This window comes from Chiroxiphia lanceolata, chromosome 1, assembly GCF_009829145.1.
Source record: "Chiroxiphia lanceolata isolate bChiLan1 chromosome 1, bChiLan1.pri, whole genome shotgun sequence".
Taxonomy (NCBI): domain Eukaryota; kingdom Metazoa; phylum Chordata; class Aves; order Passeriformes; family Pipridae; genus Chiroxiphia; species Chiroxiphia lanceolata.
The window spans coordinates 38,732,155-38,759,145 of NC_045637.1; the positions used below are offsets into that span (position 1 = coordinate 38,732,155).

Genomic DNA, 26,991 nt, shown 5'->3' on the forward strand with positions numbered 1-26,991 from the left:
GTGTTCTTTACAAGTTATGCAAGCAATTTCTAGGAGCCAATATTCATGACAGGATAGTCTAGAGCCATTTCAGATTGTTTTAAAACAGAAAGCAGTACATGACTTAGTAGGCAGACTGTAATACCAAGCCACAGCTATCCTTAAATTTGAAGTGTTATCTTCCTTTTTGATGTAAAACTCCTTCACCACAGTGAAAAGCAAACAAAATATTGTTTCCCTGCTTCATTACTTTAGTAAGAAGGATTGACGACATGCTTAGCTGGCAGGAAAAAATAATTTATTTCACTGTCACCTTATTTGTTCACCTGCTGCAAGGTAAATAGAAGCTAAGTCACTCTTTATTTATTTAGCTTCTGTAAGACACCCATACTGAAATAGTGGCATTATCTATTATATACAACCACTCTACTATACTGATCACAAAAACATAAAAATACTGCAAGACTCTATATAACCAACTTCACTCTTAATAGTTAATATTTGGTGAAAACAACACACCACCTTCTAGATTTTTAAACACAATGCCTTATTTTTTTTCACTCATCACTTTTCCAATTTAAAATGTGTTTTGAAAATAACAGTCATTTAACTTAATTCATGTTCAAAATGTACTAGGAAAGTAAACAGTCCACACGTAGGAGTTTTCAGTGGCTGGGTTTTATCTGTTATCACAGATCTATTATTATTATTAGTATAATTTCTTTGTCATACCAGTACAAAAAAAACCTGAACTGATAAATATATTTGCAAATGCAGTTAAGAGCCAATTCCCATGTTAATTTCTAAGAGAAATTTCCCGCTAGGGTGTGGCTGAAAGCAGAGAAAGTGAGTTGGGATTGTACAGAGATTACTATGCATTAGCGTAAAGCATATCTTTTCCTGTGAAGTGAAGAATGGTATAAGATCCACACTCAAAATGAGAGTATAAATTTGACTCAACAAAGCAGCCTGCTTGCAGAAGCTTGCTCCACTCTCTCACTTCGTAGCACAAATAAAATGTTTTTTTATCCCACCTCTGCAAATAGAGTCAAACATTCTAAATAAACTAAAATCTTATATCACGGGGACAAGCAAAGAATTTATGTTTCAGGAGACTGCCTGATAAAGAAATGATATGCAGGGTGAGAAGGTATTATGGCAAACTCATGTAAGGCCACAGAAGTGAACGTAATGAGGGCTTGGCTTCATTTTTTTCTGCTTCATGCTGGCTTCAGCCCATGCAGCACTGAGCTCTTCGTTGTCACTGGTGGATCAATGATTGGCTCCAACATTCAGCTGTCCACAGCACGGGCAGACCTGCCGCAGCTGGCTTAGTGGGTGTGCTTTTCCAGAAGTCTGTAAGAAGAATTGGATTCATGCTCTTGTTAGTCATAAAAAGAAGTTGTCACTGTCTCCACAGATTTCAAACACGGGCAACATTTCTCTCTCTGCCATGCGAATTCTGGTACCCACCGTTACTTAGCTTACAGTAAATAAAGAGGTTGATTACTGTTGCAGTGTTTACCTATTGAAATATTACTCTTTCAAGAGTACATTAATATCTTTCAAATGTCCTTTTTGGTACTTTCAAATTTGTCAGAACTCTGATTTTGGAAATATGCAAAAGTTTTCTGAGAACATGAACATCATCTCCTCCCCCTGAGTTCCCAGGTTGCTATGCTAGAACAGGTCTCAGGCTCTATCTTCCAAATGGTCATTTACATGTGTTAAAAGACAGGAGCACATTCGGTGGGGGAAACTGAAACTATCAGCAAGAGGGAGGACATTCACCTAAATGGACAATCCAGGTTCAAGCCTCTTATGTAAAACAGACAGAAGAACAAACTGACCTCTGTTCTCTCTTGGTTCACATACATCCACTGGCTGGTTGGGTATGCTAAGTTTTATTCAGGTTTAACCAGAAAATCATTCTTGAAACTGCAATTTTGCTGAAATTGGTATATTTCTGGGAAAAGAAAAAAGCCTTCTCATTTCAGCTAACCAATGTTTTCACTAAGAGATTCTGACACAGTTCTCATGGTAAAAAGCTATTTTTAAATTTTTATTATGTTTCAGTAGTGTTATATTTATGTACAGTACATTACATTCTGTGTTTACTTAATCTCAGAAGATATAACAGCAATATATGGAACAGTAACATACAGTGAGACGATTTTATGTATAATTTGATATATTAACCTGCTATTGTTCTAAGTTTATGGAACACCAATGGAAAAATATAAAATATTATAACACTTGATCTTTGATGACATTATTACGCTAATACATCACATTTTTTGTCTTCTGAAGAGATTTTTCCTTTCCACTGTAAAAAATCACCACCTCCCATTATTTTTTCAAGACTGTTCTATATTCTGCCAATAGCAGATACTTCACTTTACACACAATTCTGGGACCAAAAATGCAAGATATGTTCTGAGGCAGACTTGACATCATACCAGACCATACATACATGCACACTGTGAAGAAACACCAGTATCCCCAACTTTTACCATCCACATTTGAAGGCTGGTCTTGTTCTATTTTGTATCACTGGACCAGCAGCGATGACTTGGGTCTCTGCTTTCAAGCTAAACCAAAAATGTAGAGAGCTGTCTCCAATGTTTCTGCTGGATAAGTATATAAGCTCACTTTCATATATTTTAAGATACATTGGATTTTAATATACTACAGTTTTGGACTTGCTGTGGTCATTGGGGCTAATAACAGAGGACAAAAATAGACAAATTAAAGACCTAGCCCAAAATATTCTGGCAGGAGGTCCTTGCTAAAGACACTAGGGACTTCAAGTGAGAATTTGATGTTTTCCTCACATCTATATTGTCTTTTCTTATCAGCAGCTGAAGATCTGGCTAGCAGTCTCCAGAGCAGTTCTCTTGGAAAACCTTTACAGAAGCCACCAATGAGCTAATAAAAGCTGGTAAATAATATCCTGGCACCCACATTTTATCTCAGGACTGCAGCAGGTGGAAGTCACTGTTGTGCCATAATTTTCTTTATTTTCTGGAGAGGGCTTCTCCAGCAATCTGGGCAGAACTCAAATTTAGCATCAGGAGTTCTGAGTTGAAATTTATTTATCTCCGTTGACTGCATTCTGCTATTACCAAGTAATTTCCTATAGACCCAACAACACATCTTGCAGTAATGTGCATTCTAAACCACTTCAGGCATCTTATTTGTCCATATTTTCCTCATCTCCAGCATCTGGTTGGCCTGCAAGAGAAAGCCTGAGCAAAGAACTACCAAGCCCTTTAAAATGTTTCCTAAATTTGAATTATTTTAACATAAACTGCAACTTTTTTCATTTTTCTGCCATTTGTTTGTTTTCATGCTTCTTCCAGCCTCTTTTTGCATACTTAAGCTGATTTTTATCATCTGATTTGAAGGTGTTTAGAGCTGCCAAAACCCTGCAGAAAAGGGTTATGTAACCATGGCTGATTCTTTACAGCTTGGTGAAGTAAAGCAATAATAGTTCTCACTTGTGAGATTCTGTTTTTCCGTTCCACCACTTCAGTGGACAAACTTTCTTGCTGTGACACACTTGATAGATGTTGAAAGAGATTAGATGAACTGAATGCAGTTAGGGCGACCAGAAACAACTGCCAAGCGCACGTGAGCATATCAAAAGAAGGACTGTGCCATACTTACACTATAACCCGTAACTTGCTATAACCTACTTGTCCCCTTCATGGGTTATTTTCAGAGACAAGGGGAAGTGTGTCCCAGTATAGAAATTCTTAAAAACTATGATTAATATCCAGAAATTTCTCTTCTGTACTTTGAAATTAACCAGCAAACTTTCTGTCTTACTAATTAGGCTAATATTCTTTTAAAGGGCACCAGTTTGCTTCACTTTCAAACTTACTTATGGAGAATTACCTAGTGCAATTACTCCAGTATATCTAGGTCCCTGTTCCCTATAGTTTCTTTCAAGTTATTTTGATAATGGACATACTGACATTTCCTAACCACAGAACATAATTTTAGAGACCATCTTTGAGATACAAGACTAAGAGTTTTCACATATGCTACAGTTCAAGAGAAAAACACTGCATGCAATTCATCTACCCTTTGGAGAATACAACCTATAAGAACTCTGGGCTACAAAAACATAATGTTATACGGAAAAACAAGTAACTAGCCCACCTTATACTTGCCTCACTCTGGTAAAACACACCCTTTTAACAAGAACAAAAAAATCACAGACAACAGCCAGTGATAGTGATTTCCATGTATTCCTTCTCTTTCCTCTAAATATCAAGACATTTTTAAACTGTATTGCTGCTTTCTTCTAGGTACTGTAGTCCTAAGGGAAACTTTAATAATATAGTTGAAAAAGTAAATAAATAAATAGAAAGGTGCAATGTACCCTCCACCACCATACACTCATTTTTATGCCTTTCCTCCCTCTTCAGGTCAATCTTTCATTAAACTGACTAAATTTTTTTAAGTCCATATTTCACCCAGATGTCTTTAAAGCATCTGTTTCTTCTATCCTCTCTCCAAAAATTAGGTTGTCACTAAAATATTTATCATAGGTCTATATTTTTAAAATCTACCAGCTTGCCTCATTTATCATAGTAATTTTACCATCCCTGCTGATCATCCACTTTAACTGGTCTGAAAAAGAATTGCTGTAATGAAATATGTGAATGTAGTGACTAAGAACTAGGCTTTATGACATGGTATAGTCACTACTTTTCTAGCAAAAATAGCATTGGAGGGTATCTTGTCTCTTTCCCATTTCATTTGAGATAACTGTGATGGTTTTGATAACACAGGACCTTAGGCTCCTTAAATGGCTGCTGGTCCATTACATTTGGAAACACTGCCTAAATAGGATATGAAATCATATATTCATTTTTTACAGAGACAGTAATGGGGAGCAAACAATGACAGCTGAACTTAACACTACTCAACATTTAAATTTAGCCCAGAAATTTCCATCCTAAATTGAGAAAATGCTTTCTTAAAGATAAACACTGAAATATGTTGAAGATGCATATTATACATTATTTTACAGTATTTTATTATTAACCTTGTCTGACATCTAGTAAACACTTCAAAACAGCTCTTTTACTTCATTGATTTTAATGAAAAAAAAAAGGCCTATTCTATAAAGTACATATAGAAGGCCATATACCACAATGCAAGTAATTGGCATACATCCATAAGTCTTGAAAGGAGAGGCACTTAGAAGTGTGAATGTGAATTGCTTTGCAATCTGCAGTGTGGTAATATAGCTGTCAACCATATTTCAAGTTGTGCAGGACTATGGACAGAAAGCATCTCTGAAAGACATGCTTTCTAAATAGCAGAGACTGAATGACTGACATCAAAACACTTTTTTTTTCTATTGGGGTCTAAAAAGCCCTATGAAGAAGTGAAGTAAAGAAGACCACCCTTCTTAGAACATGGGAAACTTACCTAAAATGTGGTTGAAAACTGAAAAATCCCTCTACAGTGTGCATGCAATATTAAAGAGAGAAAGAGAAGATCAACGTACTTGCACACAGCCAGAAGTGTGAAAGTTGGAGGTTTTGGCATGGAGGGTCTGTGACTCCCTATAAGGTTTCAATTCCTCCTGAGTTTGCACCCTTGAGTTTTACTTTGGGTTATGGGGTGAAAAAAACAATACTCAAAACAAGACCCATCAAGCTACCAAGATGCTCTTTACTTCAAGATGAAATCATTAAAAACCACTAAGTCTTGGCAGCATTTCTACCTGAAATTATCTATTTTTTAACATTCTCTGGCTATTAAGCTTCACTGGAAAGTTTACAAATTTAGGCATATCTCATCTGAGTCCTAGTTTTGTACCAGATCGTGAAGACATGAAAGTCTCTACTTGCTTCTGCTTTCATTATGAAAGTTTCCTCAGCATTTATACATGGCCATCTAAATCAGAGATTAGTGGCTGAATTAATGCATTACAGTAATATGTACTGTGTTAATTCATCTGTAATCCACCTACATTAATCCAAAAAAAAGACGAATTTGATTTCAGTAGCACAACAACATGATTTATGTTCTTGCCCAATTGGTTATCTCACTTCAACTACTCTTTGATGTACTACGTGTTCAGATTTCTCTGTGGTGCAGTTCTTCCTATTCTGTAATATCAGGATAGCATTTACTTAGCTTTGTAAAAGTGCTTACACAATTTAGGGTGAATGACTAAAAAACAATTATTAATGTTATGTTCTAACAACTCTATGAGCCATATATGGGAAAAAGGTATGGCATTCACAGAACAGGCATTTTAAAATGAAACAGGTTTTAGGCATTCAGAGTCTGGGGTGAAGGCAGGGTTTGAGTTATATACCCAGTAATATTGCATGGAATGCAATATTGCTGCTTAAATGGAATTAATCTTTCAAAAAGTTCTTCACCTCTAGAATAAGACTCAGAATTTAATAACTGGTTCAGATTGGTCCAATTCAGGATGTAATCCAAATAACTTTTCACAAGAAATTATTAAGAAAATATCCCTGCATGTTTGGTGTCCTGTAGCTTCTACTACACACTCACTACATGTTTTACTTTAATATCCCCTTCCTTGCAGAAGTCAATTATAATTACAAAAAAAAAAAAAAAAAGATTCAAATTGCTAAGAAGGAAACCAAAGCATTTGATAACAGACAAAACCAGGGTCAGTATCTGATTCACTGGCACTTTCCCAGGCATGAGACATGTTTTCCCCTGGGGTCATCAGGTCCAGGCAAGCTGCATTCTTTCTGCCAGGCACTTTGTAATGTGCAATGAACAGTGTCATTTATTTTCATTTCCTCATACTTAATTGCATGCTCCTTGCTTCCAATATTAAGTCAGAAGGCAGGTGGTAGAAGCAGTAAACTAAACTACTACTAGCTGTCAGAGTTACAGACCATGCTACTCTCCTTTTGAAACAAACCAATTGTTTACAATTCAGCAGAAACTGCTGAACTGGAAAAACACTTGCTTCCATTGCACATCAATAGAGATTTTTTTTCTTTTATTCTGAAAAAAAGAAAGCCAAAAAATGCTTACCACAAAGAGGATACTTAAATTTATCAACATTTTATCACAGTAACAGGAAGCAATATGTGAAGTTACTGTCTTTGTAAATGTACCAAATATATTTTTAAGGTGTAGTGGAATGGTTGCTTTAGCCAAGTAACACGTGACTAATGATACTTCTGGAATTATTGAACTCAGTAGTAAACTAGTTAAAAATTTAAAGATCATGCCTGAATACAGAAATAAGACATTTATTATGTATGCAAAATTTACAGTTATCATATTTGAAATTAAATTATTTCACTCATTGCAGAAGTTAGCATTTATTTAATTTCCTCTATTATAATGAACAAAATAAAGTTTTATCAAAGACCTCCCAGGATTTCTACAAGTATTTGCTTATTTGCATAATAATACAAGTGTTAGTAACATACCTAGAAAAAAAATCACTTTATCAGAACACACTCTCCATATTAGTTCATAAGTGTTCCATGTACTTGTTCTCATATGTTAATTAGTAACTCTATACAATTTACTGTTCAACATGAACATACTGCTGTTTGCTTTCTGTAATACCCTACTAAAAAACTACTCATGCTGTTATTACACGATAAATAGCATATTTCAGCTGCAAGAAAGACAAACACATGCAGGCTGAATCCTGCAAATTACTCTACATGGAAACCTTTACACCTTGGCACTACACCCTCTTGAAGTCAGTGGAGCTCAGAGTAAAGGAAGGATCACTTTGCTTGAACAATAAAATGGAATTGTAGAGCTCCATATTAGGAGAAATGAGACATCCCATTTAGAAATAGCAGTAACATAACAGCAGGCAAACTTTATTAAACAAAAATCCAGTCCTAATCTCTGGTGTCTGAAAAAATGAATATAAGCAGTTGGGCAAAAATTAAGTTAAATTTCTAACTTTTCCCACTACCAGCAATTCTTTGCTGAATTTATGTTCATAAATAATTTTTTTCTTCATAAAATGCTACGGTGCATCCCAACTACCTTAAACAAGAAGAAGATCCAATTACTAAGAAGTGAGAGGGCAAAGATTAATTTTGGAAAGCTACTGAACTGTTTAAAGCATCAAATTTTGATTTTCTTGTATGACTTAGCTTTTAATATATTTAATTTTATTTGTTTTCAGTGAAAGTCAGGATGGCAGATCTTGTTTACAAAGGTATTCAGGAACCTCATTAGATTTCAAAACATTCATATTGTCCCATGAAAATCAGTGGAAGTTAAACATCTGGAAATCCCAATCAGTATTTTTTTCTTCATTCTTTAGCACTAAAATATCTTAGGAAATATGATCTTTAAAGACAGTGTTTTAATCTCGGTAAAATGCCTGTTTCCTAAGTGACAAGCTAATTTGTTCTTCCTTCCAATCAGTGGTGAAGGACCAAGAAAACCAGAAGGTGGGGGTGAGCAATTTGGAGTTGACCATCACTTTCCATATTCAATAGGAAAAATTTAGACTGGCCCGTTTTGTGCCCCTTACCTAGGCACCTGACATGCATCAGACCTTACAGACTAAAAATAGGTTCTTTTGGATGTATTTTCAAAAAATTTAAGGCCTTTTCCCCATCACTCTGCTCAATTTTTTTGTTTCAACTCTCAACCTTTCTCTTGTGATCTGTTTTTTTTAAGACAGATTAAAGACAAATCCAGTTAAAAAAAAAAGAGAATCCCAACTGAATATAAGTAAAGCTTTTAAATTCTGAAGAAGAAAGGGTTTAAGATGTGCCTCTGCCCTCAGGATTCCCTAGTGCTGAGTTCTTGGTAACAGTACTTTTGAATCATTTTGCTTTACCAAAGTCCACCCACATACTGAAAAATGAGCATAATGAGCAATTTCAGTCTTTCCCCACTCCAGTAATGTACTGTATAATCACTTTTTAACATAATAAAATTTCTTTTTGGGGGTGGGGAGGGGAGAGCCTACCACTTAATAGAAATTTCTGGCACCAAACTTAGATGGAAAATTTCTTAAAAAGTTTCTTAACAATTTCTTAACAAGATGTAAAATTTCTCAAGTCTTGAGGAGAGCTAGGAATGGCACATGGAAAGTCAGTGCATTTAGGAGAAACTGGAAATATCAAAGGGAAGGGACTTTTTGAAGTCTGTAAATCTATATAATTATGATATGTTAGCATACATAGAGGAAGATACCTCTTTCCACCCAAGAGTCATAACATACAGTCTTATAAGCACTTTTTTCATGAACTAAAGGAGAGTGAGTCTTTCCTCACACACTTTTTCCTCCCAAAGACAGCCCAGTGCAGAAGTATTTTCCAGCTCCTCTCCTGCCAACAATTTCCATTAGGAGACACACAGAAAGCCAGATGGTAGCAAGGTGAGCAAGGTGGATTACATCCTGCAGCAGGAAAGACCCAGGATTCAGCACTTGATTAAAAACACAGTAAATTTTTCAAATAAATACCTAATTAAGCCCAAAAGACAATTAAGTTTCCCTTTTCCTAAGAGAAGCCCTAATTACCAAGCCCTTAGCAGTCCCTTATCCCTGGACACCCAGGAAACCATTAGTTGGGAAACTTTTTGACGTGGGAGTGCTGGAGGGCAAAATTTCCACACATAACAGACCACTAACAGCTACTAGGCTAGGTTATATAAGTTAGTTGAGGAAAAGAATGCTTACTTTGTGAATGCCAGTGGTGCTTGAATATGACATAAAGACCATGCTGCTCTGTATGGTTAATGCATGGTTAAGACTGCATTTCTCCTGGCAACATCCAAAAAAAGACATGTCTCTGTACTGCAGACACTGATAACTCAGGATGCACGTGGTCTTGGCCTTATCCTGTAGCTCATCTGGGGTATTTCGAAATTAGGCAAAATAAGTACTCACAGTACTCAAGCAAAAAGGTCCAAAGAGTCCAGCCTGATTTTTGGAAAATAAAGGCCTTTCCCAAAGGACTGCACTGTTCATATTATTAAAGTCAATCAAAAGTGTTGATTTTTGCAGACTCAAAAACAAAGTCCTCCCTGGAAAAATCATACCATTTAAAAAAAATGGTAAGCCCCCCCAGATATCTTTATTGGACTTCAGCCAAGAAGACTGCTGAATGTGACTACATTACAGGGTTAGCAAAGACAGGTTGGCCTGCCTGCAACACAAATTGCTTCGGGCTAATAAAACAAACCCCTCTAAACTGCAAAATCCACTGTCTTGTATCTTTGTGAACCCACTCTATGTTTTTTTGACTTTCATTGTGATATTGCATTTGGAAGCATCCAGAAGCGTTTGAGGGAGGGCTAGAACTAAAACTAACTCAAAGTTTAAAAGAGACGTCTAACATTTATACACAGAAATGCCTTTTATGTTGCCATTTGAAGCACATTTGATGCGTAATCTCGCAGATCACTCATTCATAGGTCATGTCTATATACCTAAAAATTCCCAAACCGTAGTGGGTTTTTTTCATCTCTCCAAATGATGCCCCAAAAAATACCACTTACCCTTTGACACGATAAGTGACTGTGCAGATTTTATTGCCGAGATGCAAAACTCTGGAGAGTCAGGCACATGTAACCTAATAAGTCTTTTAGTTGGTGCAACATCATTTAGGGTAGAGGTATTTTACAAATAATACTATCAGGATTGCCTTTTCTCTTTCTCTTCCCTAAATCTAAATCGTCTCCATAGACATAGATGTGCACAAATACACTGACATACACTATGCAAATGACTATCCTAAATATGATCATTCCTGCTTAGACAGACCATTGCTTTTTGTTGAATTTTGATGAGTACACATTGATGAGTACATGTTGAAAATGAAGAGAAAAATATTTGTCAACTATGTCAGACCCTATACTCCATTTTAATTTCGTTTTACAAAGGCGTTTGAAAGCAGTGGAGAAACTAGCATGAATTGAACTTTTAGTTTTATTTCAGTTTTCTCATGTCCAAATTATAAAAGGCTGATCCCAATTCTTCGGGTAGAGCAATTTAATTTACCTCCAAAGATGTATTTAATTTTTTCTACTTTTTGCTATACAGTTGCCCACAGCTGAAATTGCTCAGTCATAATGAACATACAATTACTGCATTCCAAATGCTTGCACAAGTATGCATTTGGGGAATAGTTTCCTTTTATTAAAAGTTATCTGAAAGGAAAAATATCGGCAAAATATACCATTCTTGAGAGAGTTTTCAGTAAAAGTAAAGCAGAATTTAAAAAAAATATATTCCAGGTGCCTATTCCATTGAGCCCAAATTTGAGTAACCCTAGTGTAATTCTGATGTTTAATTTTGCTATAATTCGTTCTCAGGGTCTTCCCCTGCCTCCTATGGCAGCTTACAAGACTACCATGCATTTTCATAAGAGGGGTGGATACGATAAGTTATCCTTAATTTTCTTACTCTTGCCCCTAGTAAATGGCCTGTAAATTAGATAAAGTAACTAGTTTTGCCATATTGTGATGTAGAACACTTTTCAAGCCATTCACCCATTAGAAAAGAGTATGACTTCCTTGAGCTGCATTATCAGAGCCATATGCTTTATAATCTGCAAAATGGCATGTTTATTCTGTTTGGGGTACTTAATTCTTAAATTTGTTCATTCATTCACGCCTAACAGAAAAAAATAGGGTATTGCCTTCTCAGCGAGGCACAACAATTCAAAAATAATTACACCGTAGCAAAGGCACACAAAATTCTCAGACCTTGAAGCACCTTCCAAAAAGTTATCATGAAGTCGTCAATTTTCTTTTTTCTTTATCTCCCCTAAAACCTTTTTTCAGTATTGCAAGTTCATTTGCTAGCAAAATATGGCTGCTGAATGGAAGCTACAACTTACTCTTTATCAATACCTTTGCAGCTGAATTATACTGAGGAAAACTGTACATATTAAATATATACATTAAACAAAATTGGATAAAGTATTTTACTGTAATCTTTAAAGTTACATAACTACAAAAGATAATGTCAGTAAATAAAATATATACTTGGTTAATTAATACACCCAACTAAAAAAAGGCACATAATTCTCTTTTCATTCCCATTTAGGCCCCTATTGAAAAAAGCACTTAAGAATATTCTGCTCTTTAATGCCTACAGTACTCCTCTAGGCATATAACCAACAAAGTGTTTAAGGATGCACTTAGGCATGTGTTTTAAGTAGTCTGCTAAAACCAGATGTTAGTCTAGAAGGGCATGTAAGGGAAAGCACTCATCCCCCTTGGATTGAAGAATCTCTTAAAAATGCTTCTGACTCAAAAAGAAGCACAGTAAAATAGAGTACATGTTCATCCCAACTGAAAGGAAAAGCAGGATATGCTCTCAGAGGCTGACAAAACCTGCTCTGTCACAAAGTCCAAAGCAGTAAGACAAAAGTAAGGAGGTAAACAGAAATTCACAGCACTTGCTGCACAACCCTTTTCAGAGTTTCTTGAAATCAGTCGTTCAAATCTGCTTTTTAAGCAAAAAGCACAGGAAAGGCTGTCATTACACTAGCTGGTATCACATCTAACCTCTCCATAATTAAAGCCTTTTTTCATATTCACTTTGTTACTTAGAAGACACTGCTTAGTAAACTCATGATGTAGCTTAGACTGTTTGTTCATAGTTTTGCTTTTTTCACTACCACAAAACCATAGCAACCTAAACACCAAATATTTATTTTCTTTCTCAAACACTGCAAGTTATTTTATGAAAAATTTTATGCAAATTGGGCAATACATTGACTCATTCTGTTTGTCTCTCTTGTACGTATCTCTAAGGCATCTATTACCATGGTGTCTAAATGCTGTTGTATCTCAGTATTTGCCAGCTTTGTTGTAACATAAGTGGTATCATCATTTTTGTCCACTTCTACCTAGCCTTTTTATACAAACTCTAAGGAAGTATTTAGCTACGACAGAACAGTTGTGGATTAAATGCAAAGAGATATTTTTTATACTAATATACACAGATCAGTGGTAAAATAAAAGTCCTTACTGTTTTCTTCAGTCTTCATTTACTCTGAAAATACAGCCTCTACTAGTAGAAGGTGCTCTGTTGATGAAGGCTTCTCTGATTTCAAAAATCCTGGACTCTACTTTAAATCACTTGCATCTACCTCCTAACCAGTTCTTATAACCACACTTGCCCACACAACACCACACCGTCCTAATAATTTTTTGTAGTATTTAATACAATTTACTTCCCTCTTTAGAACTCATTTGGATTGTATCACCCCCTAAAACATACTGTGACCATTTTAGATCCAGACCAGTGTCTTCCCACAAACAAGTCTCGCTACTGTGAGATCTGGGTTGTGTGACCCTGTAGAGCTTCCACGCTGCTGCAAACCAGACCAGAGACAAGCAACAGGGACAATTGTAAAAATACACCTACTCCTGATGGTAAAAGTTAAGACCTTCTTTTTCCCCCCTCCTCCTTTAATAACAGTCAAATGGAAAGCACAGGAAAGAAAAAGTAAACTTTATATCTGGAAAAACTAACGTGGGCCAAAACATTGTGATGGTGTATTTGGCTCAACTTTAAATAGAATGGTTTTTCTTCCCAAATATTAAATGAAAAAAAGTATAACGAGAAAGAAGTCAAATGGAAAATTGCTAAAGCTGAAGAACATCACACAGAAAGAAGAAGCATTTTTTCTAACAGCTCTGAGATGATATGAGAAAGAGAGAAAGGGTGTGGAGGAGGGGGAGACGGAGGGAGAGGCAAGACAAGGAAACATGAAGTGAGCTGAAAACAGAAGATGAAATAAATGTTATGGAAAGACAAAAAAAATTAAGAGAGAGGGCAAAATCTACAGAGGTACTTTCAGTACTGTAAATATCCTATAGAGTAGATTTTTCACAAAAAGCTTAAATGTAACTGGACTGGTCATCATTTATAAAGCCAGATTTTTTGTAGTTCATCTTGCCACAGGCGAGACTGCTTCTACATTTTTAACCTATAGCATGTTTTACTCTGTGGAATTTATCTTACATCATAGTTAAAATATAATTTTTAGCCAGTTTTCATTTAAACCTGTTTTTAAACCATGATAGATAGGGTTACTATTGAAAGCTAAGTGCCTCCAAACACAAAAAGGGGGAAATGGTCTCACTTTGCAGCTGTTAGTAAGGATGGCAACAAAGTTTGACAGCTGACAGTTGGGGAAGTGAGGAGAGCTTGAAATATTACATGAATAAAGCATATTTTGTCTTTCTTAATGGAACATATAGTAAAATACTCTCCTCTAAATGTAATATTCAGATCCTTCATTGATCAACATGACGCTTTACCACCAATGAAATGCACTGCATTTTAGTACATCCAAACTCATATAAAACTGATGATTTATATCTTCACCTTACATCTTCAAAGTGTTTCTAAATAGCAACACCTTCATTCTCGTCCTATTTCGCTAATGTAAAATCCAAGACTCTTGACATCAGAAATATGTAAACCAAGAGAATTTAGATTTTTCAAAGTTCAAATGATATTAGAGAGATCTAAAATTTCCACTTATATGTGAGAAACTTTGCCTAGATAAAAAACTAGGTCCTTGTGAATTTCCACTCTGTGGAGGTGGTCACAGGCATAAAACCTCTTCCTTTGTAGAAAATAAATGAACATCACCATTTCTTTTCAGGATTACAAAATTTTTTGTTGACTGAAGTGTTCACAATCTCTGCCTCCCAAGATATCAAATAATATTACTGATCAAAAATAAAGGAACCAGCCAAACCTGTTCAGCTCATAACTGACTCTTTTTTCTGTATTTTAGAAGTGAGTAGCTGTATTCCTGTATAGCCCAGGGCTATACATATAGCCATACAACTATGGCATCATTTAAAAAAAACTTCCACATCATACAGGTTTATATGACTGCATATACTATATTTCAACACATTTTTGAAATTACTTAATTGGATGTACCTTCTTGCAGCTGGCCTACTGAAATTCAGGATTGCTAGCAGGGCCAGTTGCTATGAGAGTTCAACCATTTTGTAAAAATGACTGGTAACACTGTGAGTGGTGCTAAATTCCTGGACAGATTAAATGAAGCTCATCCCCTTAGATCTGAAACCGCTTCAAGCTGCTTTTTTAAAGCCACATAACAAGTCTTTACTCCTTACATTACTGTTCCACTTTTTATTCCCTGTCTTAACAGAATTTTCATTCTTCTAATTCTCATGGGAAATTGTGTTAAAATTCAAGAACCTGACCTTAGGTTGCATTGAATATTCCCATTGACTTCAGGCCATAAAAAAGGAAAACTGTGAAGAAGAGTTATATTCTGTCAGGAAGAATATGGCTCCAAATGCTGGAATCATCCTGACAGCTCTATTTCAGAAGTTAGCCAAGGAGAAAAAAGGGGCCAGGCATCTTGAAAATTACATACATATACTTCACACACATGTATACACACACAAAGCATGGAGAATAGAGGAGAGAACCTGGAAAGAAACCCTGCCAATTTATCAAGTGGCAGATGAATTATCCCCAAGAGTTTCATAGAAGCAGCAGCCACCCCATTTTAAGGTGAAATTTTATTTCAATCTCAGCTGCAGCATAATCTCAGATCCATCTGTTTCCCCCATTCCCCCCTCCCTTCCCCTCACAGTCCCCCTGCTCCCTTCCCAACTCACATGCCGAATAACTCAGAGGCATCACTCATCTCCAGTACCATAGGTTTCATGGGCCCATCTAGGTAGGAACTGCAGGAAGAGGGATGGGATCGATTAAAAAAAAAAAAAATAAAGAAAGAAAGTAACAAATTTATTTCTATGAGTTTTCATTCCAATCAAAGCTTAGGAACTGTGTATACCTTTTTGATAATTTTTGGTGTCTCTAAGAGTATTTTGAACATTCTCCTCACCAAAGAATGTTTTAGGGAAAATTAGTGGATTTACATGGAAAAAAAATGGAAAACTGGATCTATGTGAGGTGTCTAGCTCTTACTATTGTTTCCACTCAATACCTACCCCTATTTATTTTTCCTGTATGATGACTCTGCTTCAAGTTCTCCAGATATTACGCTGCACAGAAAGTAAGTCTTAAAAAAAAAAACCAACCTTGGAATTTTCCAGTTTGCTCTTCCTCAATTCCAGAAGCACATTTCACCTCTGAGTTTAGGAGGCAGACTCCTAGGTGCAGTTTCATTATTGGTTTGAGCTAACCTAAGTATGAATTGTGCCAAGAGGCAGGCCCACTCTCTCCACCCTTCCCTCCCTCCTTGCCTCAGACCTAGGTAAATACTCTTCTCTTGTTTCATCATCAGTTCTCATGCTGCCACAGAGTCAGTCAGATCAAAAATACCAAAACAATCCACCTGAGATCTGAGCCACGCACTAATTTTCAGATGGCTCCTGACACAGCTGATCGTGAAGCCAGGAGCAACCTCATTCTCCCAAGGGAGGCAGCAGAAAGATGCAGCAGAAAGATGCAGCTGAAGCAGGGAGGCAAGGAGAGCAGTACCACCATTTTTAGCAGCAGCAACAGAGATTTAAATTTGCTGAAACTTACTGCAAAACCACACTTTCTTTATGCTACAAATGACAACTCCCAAATAAATCAAACTGTAAAAAAGGAAAAAACAGAACTCAACCCTTGATTTTGAGTGTTCAAGAAAACACAGAGATTCTCCTGAACCAGAAACACCAGACTGCACAGAGGCACATTTGAGTATGTTTCCAAAGCAGAATTATGGCAGTATATCCCTTAAGCTATGTGTGATAACGTGTGCACCACAATTTTCTTCCCATTAGGCTAAGGGAGAAATTATCTGGCCTTTTTGGGTGTGTACGGAGAATGCTCTGGGAAGTAGCTGGAAGATATACAGTAATACACATGGGCTGTAGGCCCAACTTTCAGCAGTAGAAATCCCATGAGAGTGACTGCATGAACACTGCTAGTTTACACCTTCTGATGTCCAGTCAACTGAAGTTTACCATGCTCCAATGTTTGTGTTGGAACGTTAGGAAACTGAATCTATTAAAAATTTGAATAACAGCTGCAGCACTTTCAAGAGATGCCTGCAAACACAAGCAGACTGGTCCAGCCTCTGTTGTCTTAAATTGTGCCAGTGGGCTAGTTTGCTTCTGGGGTGGGATGAAAGCAGTTCAATGCCCTTGTGCAATCCAACTCCCCAGGAACACCTGATGCAAAACCACGCAGAGAATCTGAAATACTGCAGAAAAAAACTTCCAGTTTTAATAGTTGACAACAGCAACTCTAAGTATTCCATTTATATTTCTGCTATGATACTTCAGATCTTATCCTGGAACACTTGAGTCTAGTGACTAATTACATAAGCATTATTCGTTTTGTGTCCTTATTACTCTCGGAGTTTGTTCGCAAAGTTAGTCCTTTATCTGTGACGCACTTCTGAAAGAGAAAAACAAAAAGGCAGAGGAGCCTGGGGATTTGATTAGTTTCTTCCAAGATATTTAATTGCTACTACAGCCAGAAATATGCAAAACACTATAATAAAATTTTCTTTTTTGAGAGAGAAACTTGCATTTAATGCTAGCACAAATTCCATGTGATAGCAAGCAAACTCAGGAGTTTTAAAAATCAGAAGATGGTACTGGCTGTATGTAGTTAGTCTTATAAATTTGGGACACAGAATCAAACTTTAACATTCTACATGGAAAGCCAGAATCTTTCCAAAAGATCTTTTACAAATCAGCAAGACTGGAAACAATTTGATAGAAGGCTTACCATGCATGCTCTTTCAGCCATTTCACTAGAAACTCATTTTGGTTTTCTCTGAAGTAGAGATAAACCACAGCTAAGAGATAGTTATTAAATCTTCTTTATACATTCAGTATGAAATATATTAAACTACAAAAATACTATATTCAAATAAGGTTAAGGGTCTGACTTAAACCCACAAAGACATGGAATTTTAGAAATATTGTGTCTTCCTACCCTTTACTCTCCTCCTGAGTGTGGCTAGGCATTGTAGCAGAAATGAACTAATGCTCAGGTTCCTTAAATATCTTTCATTTTACCTTAAAGGTATTTTCTACTTTAAGGTTCTTTCAGTTTGCATCCTCTCTGTGGGTTAAATTCTGCCCTGGACAGTCTGTTTGTTTCTTTGGTTTTGTTTTGTTTCCTTTTTAATAATTTCATTTTTTAAATGTTTATAGAAACATAAAATTGAAAAAAAATGAAGGAAAAGTACATAATTGTTAGACTCGGCAACTGACTATTTTTACTTCTATTTTTTAACACATAACTTACAAATCCCATGTTCATGGGAGACAGGCAGGCAGATGAAATGACTCTCAGCAAGTGTAAGCACATGCTTCAGCTCTCTCCCTGCCCCCCATGCAGTTCCATTTATACATATGTAAATACCATTACATATTTCTCCAGTGAACTCAATCAGAGCCTTACAGTTGACACCGAACTAACGCCTTGGGACCTTCTTCCATGACAGAGTTTTTCCCCTCCTCCTGAATACAACAACAACAATCCGTGGAAGTCACACTTTATTCAAAAGAAAGCAAGATGTTTTCATATCATCCCTCCAGGGGGCTTCCAGCTTTGAAACCACCTCTTCCTGCCCTCTGGCACAGTAGTTTGGGCCTGCTGACTTCTTGGGCAAATTGCAAATTGTGTCTTCTCAATAAACTTGAAAGTAGAAAAAGGTATCTTAGGAGGATGGGTATTTTTTTTCTACATTCTACAACTGTGAACAAGTGTGTTTCTTCTTATTCTGTTCTATTTTGAATAATTCTTTGTTTTTATTTAATTATTGCCAGTGCATTGTGCAGCCAGTCAATTGTCTCCATGAAGCTCTTATAAATTTATATGCACTCAACAAATTGTTAGAAACTTAATCGTTTCAAATGTGGCTTGGGGCTCCCTGTCCACATGTTCCGTAGAATCTGATTAACATGTATATTCAACTCCGTCAGACTTACACATGCTACTGAAGAGTCTGTTTTTAAAGATGAACAATCAATGTAGACTATTCATTCCCTTCAACTGGTATTCCTGTAAACTGCTAAAAAACCAGGACAACGGTCATTCCAACAAGAAAACAGTGTTGATTACTCTCTGGTAGCCAGAGTAGAAAAAGATGATTTGGAGGACATCCACAAACAGTAATCTTTGCAGTTTGACTGTGATATAAGTAAAACATACAAAATCCTCAAACAAATAATCCACAACAAAATAATATAAGGCTTTAAAATAATACCACTGATGTAGATTTAGCTTAATATACCATAGAACAAGACACAGAATTTCATGGATTAAGGGAAATGAAGATATTCCTTAAACAGATAATATTTAACAATAGTAGATGATCTCTGCTAAAGAGTAAGAGAAGCACAAAGTAGTAGCCTTCATCCAGAAAAGGTATTTCTGCCTTATACAGCACAAAAGACAGACTTTCAAGAAAAGCTCATCCATGAGAAATGGTGATCTCCTATTGCTGCCAACTCAGACCCGTTGTGATTCTGTAAATGCCAACTATCACTTACAGTTTTCCAAGGAATTCTTTAACACACAGAGGTTTTTTATTTTTATTGTGGAACAAAGCTATGGCAAGAAACTGTCAAACTAGAAAGCCCAGAAAAGGAAGACAGAGTTTTTATTAGACTTGAGAGTGACAGCTGCATTGAGAGAAAAAAACCTTACAGTTATAAGAAGGGGATCTGAAGTTCCTGGAGATCCACCAGAAAATGCTGAAGTCTCAGCAAAGAAGGAAATTTTGTTCTCAAGCCAGCAGTCCAACAGTTTATCACACTCCTTAAAACTGGATGACATGTGGATGACGTATCTGTATCAGCCTATCAAGTGTGAATGGGACTGATTTGCTACAACATGAAGCTCTAATGAAAACTCCCAACACCCTTTTGCTATACCTCAGTCACAACCTTCTACACTTGAAATGCCAACTGTGCCCCCTGTGTGGTACATTTCTGATGATAAACATTGCCCTCTAAGGGAGGAGAATGAATTCAAGCAAGTCATTTTGCTTTTTACTTTCTCTAGTTAAAAAGTAAACTGAAAAGAAAAATATAAGCTATAATACCTTCTAGGCCTAAAAATAATTTTTTTTACTCTGTGAACTCTCTGCTGAGTACATATATATATGTACTCAGAAAGAACAAGAGTTTGGATCTCTCTATCGCTATTAACATCTGTAATTTTGAACTTGAAGCACTAATTAAAATCACCTAAAGGAAGGTACATAGGCCACTTTTTTACATATTGAGTTGGGAGTCTCCTGTTGAAAGATCTACCTTGCTTGGAGATTTAATAAACATCCATCTCTTCACAGAGACCTTGTGAATATAAGGACAATGAAAACTTTTCCCTAGAAAAAAACATCTGAGGACAGCAGAGCACAAAAAGAGGTTTCAAAAGAGGAGATCTGTAAAGATCTCCTCCAAACTGCAAATATGCAAGGTGAATTTTCCATTTTCATATTTCTCTCATGGTTATTTAAGTTCTTGATTCTATGACATGTTTTGTGCTTAATTCCTAACTTGGGCAATGGCAGATGAGCGTTGTAAAGATCTGTAAAGATCTCCTTGTGCCAGGAGAGCTCATGCAGGGGCAATTAAGCTCTATTTGGGAGTTTATCAAATAGGAGAATGATGACATCATTGTTCTGAACTGAAAGCCAATTAATTACCTGCTTGATATCTGTCTTGAAGATAGGAATTCCCTTTTGAATGCTACAGAAAAACTAGTGCTACAGGCTAGTCCTGTCTCTGCTTGTAACCAGTCCTCTGTTCCGTGTTTTCTTTCTCTTGACTATTCAGCAAACACATTCATATGTACATTTGTAAAATACCTGCAAATACAGAAAGGTATTTTTAATGGTATCAACCATTTATAATGATTCGTTATCAAGACATCTGTATAAGACACATTTATACAATTTATACAAATATTCACTTTTTGGAGAAAAAACAAAATGTTTTTAGACATTTAGAAATGTTTAAGTTTTTCGAACTGCAAAATAAATTGTTCTTCAAAAAAGTCTGAGTTTCTGAAATCCCAGTACAGTCCTACAGTATAATTCAGAAAAAAACAGCATGAAACCAAAAATTCCTGATCTCTTATACTTCTGGATGTTTCATGACTGAAGAGTGGAAAATTGGCAACCTTAGCACTTGGGTATATCTTGCAACTAAAAACTAGCATACATCATACTGTGTTGTATTTTTGAGCCTTCCTGCATACCATGTGGACAACGTATCTCATATAAAATCACTCAATAAGATAGGAAATATAGGAAGAGGAAAAAAGGAACTTCATGTTTTTCTTTATTTTTCTGACCATGAGAAATAATCTGATTCGAAGGCTCAGTAAAATGTTTTCTTTTGAGACTGGCCTACATTTTGTATGTCTATAAGGCCACATTAAATTTGGTAACTCGAACTGAATCAGCTGCCAGTGTCTTTGAAACATACAGGAACGGATCAAAGGTGCAAATATGCAAGGTGAATTTTCCATTTCCGTATTTGTCTCATGGTTAAGTTCTTGATTCTGTGAGATGTTTTGTGCTTAATTCCTAACGTGGGCAATGGCAGATGAGCGTGTAAGAACCTTTTCTGAGATACAAAACACAGCTCAACTTCAGCCCATGTGTCTATTTCCCTCTAGCTGTTAAACTGGCTGTGTATCATTTGTTTGGAATGAGAAGACATGGCCATGCTCAACTTTCCTCTCTGCTTTGTACCAAAAGGAAGCCAGGGGCTTTCTTTAACTTTAAAAGGGATCTTTACTTCCTTATAGAAAACAATTTATTTTCATACAAGTGTGATAATTTGGGGCCCATCATTTTCAACACAAATGAATTAAACAAGACAGGAGCAATGACTAAAATAGTAAAATAGCTGCCTCTTTCATTACATGTTTGGTAACACTTGGTTTGACACGCTATTAGGTAGCCTTACAAACTGTTTTAAATACTCTGAATATATATCAGCACTATTAAGCTTTGATACCATATTGAAAATCTTTTTTTCACATTGATTTATGCTCACTTATAAATGCACACACAGAATGTCAACACTTAAAATGGATCAGTTTCTAAAAGGATTTGACTTCATTCTGATGAAAACACCAGATTAATTTGCTTAAAATATTCTATAATCTTAATATCATTATATTTTGCATCTTCCCAGATCCAAGTGTCATATCCAGTTTAAGAACAGGAAACAGGACAACCACACAAAAAGGGAGAGACCCTTCATCCTATTATTATTTAATTAACTACTATCTAGAAATTGATAAGCATTGACCTTTGTTCTGAAAAATAAACAGTCCTGTGAGTTAGTAAGTAAATCAAAAATTTCAGCATGAGGGGCTTTTCTAAGCAAAATCTCAGTGGTCCCCTTTTAGCTTATCTGTTCCTCTGGGCTACTGAAGTACAGCTCACAAAACAAAAAGCAAAATGATTTTCAATCCAGCTGTTTTAAAAATACATAGAAGAAACTTTTCTTTAAAAAAGAGGCAGTCTCATTATGCGATTCTTGTGGTGTCTAGCCTACATATAATGAATAATAAGCCATCACTACAGTCTCACATTTCCTTCTTCCTAGGAAAATCAAGAAGTCTGCTCTTTATAATAGATGATCAGACATCTGGAGATACCAAATAAAACCGGGTATATACATGTCAGATTAAAACAAAAAGATGTTGGGTTAGATTATTTTTTAAACTAAGATACTTCTCTATCTCTTTGGCTGAGAACATGAGTGTATGCTTGCTGATAGTCCCCCAACATACTAGTCAAACCAGCTGGGTCAGACACTAGGGCACTCAAGAAAATCACCTGTCATCTCAGACATACTTACTTACTTGTTTCTTTAATTCTAATTGTCTGACCACTGCACAGCGTCATGGCAAACATGCAAAAGGCTGGACAGTTCACACCAAAGGTCTGCCCTACCAGTACTCTCCCTCCAATGATGGCTCTAGGCGTGACAGCCCGAACTGAGGGCAAGCGTGTGTACTATACTTCTCCCCATTCCCTACCCCCATGTCTCTACCTCCAGCTATTTTCAGCCCAGTGAAGTTACTGATCCATTTATGGTTTGTCTATCTAATGACTTCCTTAGGTTTCCAGTTGGCTAATCTAGACTTCTTGCATCCACGGTGCTGTTTGGAAGGAATGTCATATGAGTTCTCTGTTGCATGGAGAATATTCACACTACGTAGTCTAATCCAGCAGATAGCATTTAAAAGAATAACTTTTTTTACTATTGGCAGATACAGATCATGTTCCTAAAGCATTTGTTCCTATTTATACAAGAAAAGCAATGACACTGTTCTCATCTGCTGGTATAGGAACCTCTTTCAAGACTTTGGAGATATTCACTTGAATGCAGATGGCTTTAAAAACTCAATGCCCTTCTGAACAAATGTTCCTTCCTTCTAAGCTTCTAAAACTGATTCATTCTTTTAAATCTGTTGCAACTTTTTTTTTTTCTAGAAAATGCACTTCTGTGAGCTAAAGTGGCCAAGTTTGATATACCTTTGAATTATCCTGCAAAGGGGCTTGCTTTCTCAGTCCACAGAGGCAAAACCTACAACAGTATTAACATTTTCGGTTCTGCTATCCACAAATACCTTATTCTGAAACCCTAGAGAAAATGTACCCTACAAAACAAAAGAATGCTTAACGGATTAATATATATAGCTTTTTAATTTTTACAAACTGTACAGATAACTGCCACAAATCTCAGGTGTTTTTACCATCTCAATGATAAATCATCTCTGTAAGTAGCAGCAAAATTTTATAACCTCTCAGGGCCTGCATCATTAAGTACTGAAATAACTTGAAGTGCTGTGCAAAGCAAATGGTACAGTTGTAAACTCCTACAGACTCCTAGGAACTTGAAGCCTTTCTTAAGGTAATAGTCCAGTAATATTTCACATAAGTAGAAAGCTAATTCTCTGCTTTTCATTATCAGATGTTCTAGTCATTCTGGTATTGACATCTCCAGGTTTGCATTAGCATTGCTGTGGCTGCATACACCAGGTGCCTATACCAATGCATCTAGAATTGGTACATTCTCTACCACCTCTTGCCACAACAGGCTTAAAACTAATCATTGTCCATGAATAACAAGTTTCTCAACAGCAGCTTTTCAATACGGAGCTTGCAATCTGTCTCCCATTCACTTAGTCAAATTATGGTCCACATATCAGCCATTTGCAGCAGTGATATATCTGTCAGGCGTCAAGTACATTTCTTGCAAAGGAAAGTCTTTTTTAGGATTTTTTAACTTTCAAAATGTCTAATCCCAACATTGCAAAATAATGAGTCAGTTGCCAAAAAATCATGATGGCTTTTTTTTTTTTTTTTTAAATATGTTAATGTCTTTCCTTTGCTTCCTGGAGCTTTTTCTAGGTCATGTTTTCAGCTTTTCTCCAACACCATAAGGGTTTCAACATTATTAAAAGAAGCAACTGAGATCCATTTGTAATTGCATGTTTAAGAAAAACGTTTATTACCATCAGGACTTAAACTGTGTTGAACTGACAACCAAGAATCTTCAGAAATGTTTTTGACCAAATAATCCTGCAATAAGAATATTGTTTCAAACCTGCTTTCTCTAGAGTTTTGTTTACATTACTATGTATTTTTTTTTTCAGATAACTACACTTTATTAAAAGCAGGTTGTTTGATATGGAAAAAAGTCATGATTTAACATTATCTTGAAAGACTCTTTACAATATCAAAATACGTGAGGTGCAAATGATACATCTCAATATGTATACATACATATATCCTGACACAAACAGTGATTTTCTTCACCTGAAGTTTGTGATTTTCTCTCCCGTAATATGAGTCCCCTTGAAATCTTTACCATGTATTTATTTTTTCAGTGACAAGAAGACAGCTTTGCGTGACAATGTGCATACAAATCTTTTTAAAAGTTCTTCACATTTCACCTGTTTTGTGGAGAAAATGTTCGTGAGTATTGATAAATGTAACCATTCGTGTTAAACATCATCATCTCAGCTTATTTTTGTGGCACTCACTAATTGTTTTCATTTAAAGAAAGAAAGGCATTCCTTTTTTTTCATAACACAATTCCTCTGTTGGGCACTATCTAAGATCAGTACAGTGTCCTTCCTGTATTCCTTCTTTTTCATCCTTTCTGTCCTGATTAAAACTACCAGAGACAGGAAACTCAGTGGGATTGCTTATGGTGTCTTGAAGTCACCCTTTTCTTTCACTGTTTTTGCCTGTTAAACCTTGTTTTGCTCATCAATTCCTCTCCCGCATCCCACTGGATTCCCAACTTTCCTTTGTCAGCACCCTTGTTTGCAGCTAATTGAGCTCCTCTTCATTTTCCCTGCCCCATTCTCTTCCTCTTCCTCCCCTCTCGGTTTGCCCATCTCCTCAAGTTTCCCATCCTATGCCTTGTGTCAGTACTGCCCACAGCACAGCCAGGCCTGAGCACCATGATCAATGGGGCAGATCCCGGCTGACGAGGTATTTCACTGGTGCTTTACACTTTCGCCTGTTTCCTGGTTTCCGGGGCATGCACATGGATCACAGGCGTACTTCTGCCACCACAAACTCTGGGCAACGGCTTCCACTCTGCTGGGACTGGAGACTATGGACTTTGCTGGCAGCTCGACCAGTCAACTCAGAGGGCTGCCAGGGCAGCCTGACCACGTCTTTGCAACACGGCCGTGGAGATGGGCGGGGGTCTCACACAGGCACCTCAAGAGACCTGCCTGCGGCCACACTGGCAGCCTGAGGCTGGCCCAGTGAACCCCTCGCTCTCCCACGCCACTTCCACCGGCCCTCCGGCCTGGCCCCGGCCCCACCGCGGAGGAGATGCCATAGTAACGGGACGGGGCCGGGCGGCGCCGGGAGCCGGGCGGTGAAGGCGGGTGGGAAAGGGCGGGGACGGCGGCGGGATGGCGGGCGCGGCAGCGCCCCCTCTCCGCGACTCCCAGCCCCGTCCCCGGCGGCCGCAAATGGCTCTTCCTTTGCCGGCCCCTTTGTGTGAGGCACACTCGGAGCAGCAGCTCCGCGGCGGAGCGCGGTGCGTCCCCTGCCGCCGCCCGCCGAGACGGGCCGAGCGAGCCGAGCCGACAGAGCCAAGCGGTTCGGGGCGGCCATTCCAGCGCCTCGTCTGCTCCGCTCACGTCCCGGGTACGCGGGGGCCCGGCCGCTGTCGCCGCCTCCCCCTTTATCCCCCCACCCCCCCACTCCAAGGGCCGCACTCCTCACTGTGGAGGGCAACCCGAAACACACGGCCACCAAAACCCACCAAATAAAATATAACAACAATCACAACAACAATAATAATAAAAAAAATAGAAAGAACGGGAAAAGAACAGAGGGAGCAAGCGAGAGGGCGGGAGGGAGGGAGAAGCGAACCAACTCTGAGACTCCCATTAAAGAGCGGCACGCCGGAGCGAGCGCCCCGGTGCCCGATGCGTGGGGAAACAATAAGTACTCGAAGTTACCTGCCCTGCCGTAGAAGAAGGAGGGTTCGTGGGTTCTCTCGCAGACATCTGCAGGACCGGTGCTTTTTTGGAAGAGATTTTTTTTTTCCTCTCCTCTCTCTCTCTTTACAAACCACAAACGGATGTGAGGCAGGGAAGGTGTTTGACTACTGAAGTCAGGCACCTCTTTTTTTATCCTTCTCAGTCTTGTGTGTCCCCCCCCTTCCCTCACACACACATACACTCACACACACCCCTTTTTTGCACCAACATTAACGACCTAAAGAAAGGAAAGGAGTTTGCTTGATGTTTTAGTGAAATGGACGTAAGATTTTATTCCACCACTCCTCAGCCTGCCAGCCGCTCCTGATACGCCCTTGTTTGGGACCTTCCCCCTGCCCTGGAACCCTACTATTGCCAACAGGTGACTCGTGTTTTGTGTCGTCCGAGGTGTTTTATCTGTGCTGTCGGTGTGTGTGTTGTCCGCGGCGTGTTGCATGAGCGGGTGCTGCGCTTTGGCGAGCGGCGCACCAAGTTCCCGGGCGAGGCGGAGGGAGGGCAGCGGTACTTGC

At 37.7% G+C, this 26,991-nt stretch overlaps 1 long non-coding RNA gene across 1 annotated transcript; it reads right to left on the minus strand.

The window, feature by feature from the left end:
• LOC116794934 lies at positions 1-26,967 on the minus strand. Its single transcript, XR_004359923.1, has 3 exons — positions 26,441-26,967; positions 15,619-15,687; positions 1-1,335 (listed from the first exon to the last, which is right to left on the minus strand). It is a non-coding gene; the product is annotated as an uncharacterized LOC116794934 (long non-coding RNA).
• Between the last annotated feature and the right edge of the window lie 24 nt (positions 26,968-26,991).